We start from the raw sequence: 4,290 nt of genomic DNA on the forward strand, positions 1-4,290 counted from the left end.
TCATTTTGCATGCCATGATTAGAAACATCTGGTAAAAGTACCCGTCCCGACAACGAGACTCGTTCCCGATTTACAGGATTAATTTTTTAAAATGATTTTTCTCAGACGTTGTCGTATAAACTATGTACAACAGGCTTTTTAAGAATACCGTTGTGTGATTCAACAACGGTTTTTTTCTTGGAAACCGTTATTGACATTGTTTTTAAATAACCTTTTTTGGTTATAAACCGTTGTATGAATTTGGCACTATTTATTTGGTTGATATTACATCCCACAATTGTTTTATATTAAAAACTGTTGTATGACTTTTGTTAAGACAACACATTTTAAATTTCAGACAATTATTTTTAATGCCATATATTTTATTGACTTTGTTAATATATATTCCTTAAACTGTTGATGTTAATATATATTGATTTTATTCACTTAAAAAATATTTTAAAATTTTCAAATATATCTTGCTTGAAATTATAACGAAAATGTAGTGAAAGTGGTAGTTCCTAAAATGGATTTCGTTCCTGCTTAACAAAATAATTTTTTGAAATGATTTTTTTCTAATATCCAACCATATGGATATTAATATATATTTGTTTAAGTGAATTATAAATTAATGAAAATGTTAGATTGAATTTTATTACATTAATATGTAATCTAAAATTTTATGTAATAATTTATAAATTCAAAAAAATATCTTGCATAACTTTACAAGAAGATTCTAGTTGAAGTACTACTTTCTCAAACTAGACACGTTCCTCATTAACAAAATGATTATTTAAATAAATTTTTCGACGATCCAACCATACGGATGTTAAGATATATTAATTTTGATTATCTTCTTATAAAATAAAGTAAAATTAAAAAAATTATAAAATAATACATATAAATAAAAAAATATCTATTTACCCCTATTTCACCTTAAACCCCACTTTTTCATTTTCCCCTTGTTTAAATTTTCATTTCCCCCTTCACCCAAATTTCACTTTTTAGGCCATTTTTTCATTTCATCTCCTCTATTTTTAGTTTGCCCCCAAGTGAAAATTTTATTTCCCCCTTATATCTCCCCCCATTTTGTTAACCCCGTTTATATCTCCTTCTCATCGGTCTCTGCTCTCACCCCTCTATTTTCCCTGTTCTCTCTCTCCCAACTCTCCCTTCTCATCACTGACTCTCTCTCTCCATCTCCCCATTCTTTCTGTCCCAACTCCCCCTTCTCATGGATCTCTCTCTCTATCTCCCCATCTTTTGTTCACTCATTTCCCCTTTACATGGTAGTCCATCTCCCTCTCTAAGCTGTAACTCCCTTTCTCTCATGTTCTCTCTATTTGAACTTCCTATGCGGCCTCTCTTTCCATCACACCATCTGTGTAATTAAAACCTAATTTTTAACACCTCAATTTACTCTAACCTCTCACCTCTCTAAATCCAAACCCAAACCCCAATTCAAATCTTAGAAACTAACCCCTAACTCGAGTTATTCAAAAGCTCAATTTCAAACGCAAACCCTAGTTCGATTTTTGGGTTAAAGGTATACACTTGTCTTATTTCTTTTTTAAATAATTTTATTTTCATTGCCTTGGGTTTTATATTCTTTTCATATATTATTAAAGGAGCTCATATGTTCAATTAATGTATTAGTATTAAAAACCTACTAATTTGTTATGTCATGTAATTTTATACTGCAATTTTTATTTCATCCATTTTGCAGGTGGTCCTATGATATTAATTAATTTTTGATTGATCACTCCTATAAGTGTATGTATGTTTTCTTAGCTGCTGGATAAATTTAAGTTATATGATTGCTCAATTCACATATTTTGTTTCAATAGATTCTTGATTTTTGGATGCTTTTAATATATGATTTGTTCTTATCTTGATTTTATTGCTTTTAATTAATATTTTTTGCTTCAGATTAAATAAATTTTCATGCTGTCTATTCTAAACAAAGTTATATGATTGATTTAAGAAATTATTGGTTTTGCAAGTACTATGATTCAAGAATGCATGTATCTTAACTTTGTTCTATTTTTATCAAACTATTGGTTGTTTGTAGTACCTGGTAAACAAGTTTGAATGGGATGCGGAGAGATTATATAAACTTTGTTGATATGTTTAACCAAGCCCATGTATAGATTGTTGCTAGAGGAGGAAAAAAGTTATCTAGAGTTGCAACTGTTGTAGGGGTATTGTCTCAATAGAAAGGATGATACTTGTTGGAAGCCAACATCCACACCACGAACATAGAAGACAAGATGTGAGTGATGGGTTAGAAGGTGTGGTCGAATCTTATGATTTGGTGGAGGTCTTTATTAATTGTCTTGTGTGAATACAAAATAAAATAGAAGCTTACATAACTCTCGTGTATCAACAACATATACTTTTTTTGCAGGTTGAACTTGACTAACCAAAGATTGCCAAGTTGGTATCGTTGAAGAGTGTATTGAAGATTCTTGTGTGAACTGTACAAAGATAACTGCTAGAAGAAAATGGAGTTTGTAAAAGTGATCATTAGGTTTGAACTTTTTGTTTTAAATTAAACCTGAAGTATTTTATTATTTGCATAAATTGATACATGGAATTGAATTTATGAAGAGAGGAAGTTTTAGTCACGAGGAGCTTAATGTTTTTGTTTCTCTATTGGAATTTGCAGGACAAAACAAGACCCGAGAGTAAAGACCACGAGAATGTCTTGGACAACTGCCAACCACAGGAAAATCAATTATTAATCTTCAAGCCATGGGAATCAAAATTTATGGATGATATGAACCTATTACAGGGGATTCAAAAGCTAAAAATTCATTGGAAAATATAGTTGGATATAGTTGAGCAAAAAAGGTATTTATAGTTGGCATATTAGTGCGTATACTAGAGAAAGCGTCATGTGTGTTTGCACATGTAAATGTCACCTGAATTTCTAAAGAAAATTAACTCAATTTTTCATTTTTATATGTTTTAACAAGCAATATAGAGTCCCGAAGTACATGTACTCGAATGGTCTTATTTTTCTTAAGATAGAACTTGGTTATACTTAGTTGGTTTTTAGTTGAAATGGTGTAATGGATGGTTGGTTGATTGTTGGAGTAATGGAGGGTTGGTTGTTTGCTAGTGTAATGGTGATGACTTGGTTGTAATCTCAATGGTTTTTCTTTGGATTTTAAATTTGATGGCATATTAATTTTACAATGTTGCTTTATTTGCTTTGCATTTGGAAACCATTGTCTGAGGGGATTTTAACCCGTAAGTTATCCAGTTAAAACATTGTTATAGTTTGTTTCACACAATAATTTCAAAAACTAAAAGCTTGTAATATTGACTTTCGCACAATACCAAACTGAATAAAAAACCCTTCTCTATAAAACTAATTATGTTCAGACAACACCATTTGTTATAAAAAGAATCATGTCTTAAACACTAACTCAACACATTGTAAACTAAAAGACAAGTGTGAAACTAAATCACACAACACAAGAAACAGGACAAATCTTGTATGAGAAGAGTTCCTACAACACAAAACAAAATGCAAGTGTTGTCTGTAGAATTTTACTACAAGAGCTATTTAATTCATTTGTGTTGTGTGTTGATCTGTAGAACAACCATTTGAGGACAATAAGAGTTGTATTACTTGTTTTGTTCTTATATTATTATGGACACACTACACAACAGTTTCCAGAACACTTGACTAATACACATATTTACAATATAAGTTACAAGAATGCGTTGTCTATTCTGGATGTAACACAACAGGTTTACTACTCTGGTCGTTGTCTGTGCTCATTCACACAACAGTTTTTTCCCGTTGTCTGATCCATGTAAGAGACGGCGGCTCAATAGTCAACGGTTTTTCAGGGTATCAGATAACGGGCAAAAACCGTTGTGTGAGAGGGAATGGGTGTACATGATTCTACCATAACATGCCTTCTCTAAACAAGGTATGTGGTTCTAATTCATTTTCTTATTATTCTATTATATTGATGACATGATTAATATGCAATACTAATTTACATTTTTTAGTAATACTGAATGACAAATAATTTGAATAAGGACATCTAACTTTCATGATGCATATGCCATTCATTACACTTACAAAAAATTAAATGATATAGATTATGTGTTCAGAAACTTGAGATTTTGTGTAGGAGGATGTAGGTCAATTATGTGAGGTGAAGAGCCATTATATTAGATTGACTTAGAGGCTTATATTAGTTTATAGTTTTAATTTTAAAAGTGGTTTGTATTGGATCATCTCTTGCTATATATATCATGTTATAAATGATGTAAAACTTAATGCTAAAG

General features: G+C 30.8%; 1 long non-coding RNA gene across 1 annotated transcript; it reads left to right on the forward strand.

Annotated features, from left to right (window-relative positions):
- Positions 1-1,731: 1,731 nt before the first annotated feature.
- Positions 1,732-3,122, forward strand: LOC141672879 (uncharacterized). The gene is made up of 3 exons (XR_012555724.1): positions 1,732-2,270; positions 2,387-2,509; positions 2,648-3,122. It is a non-coding gene; the product is annotated as an uncharacterized LOC141672879 (long non-coding RNA).
- Positions 3,123-4,290: the final 1,168 nt, after the last annotated feature.

Source organism: Apium graveolens, chromosome 7 (assembly GCF_009905375.1).
Source record: "Apium graveolens cultivar Ventura chromosome 7, ASM990537v1, whole genome shotgun sequence".
Classification (NCBI taxonomy): Eukaryota; Viridiplantae; Streptophyta; class Magnoliopsida; order Apiales; family Apiaceae; genus Apium; species Apium graveolens.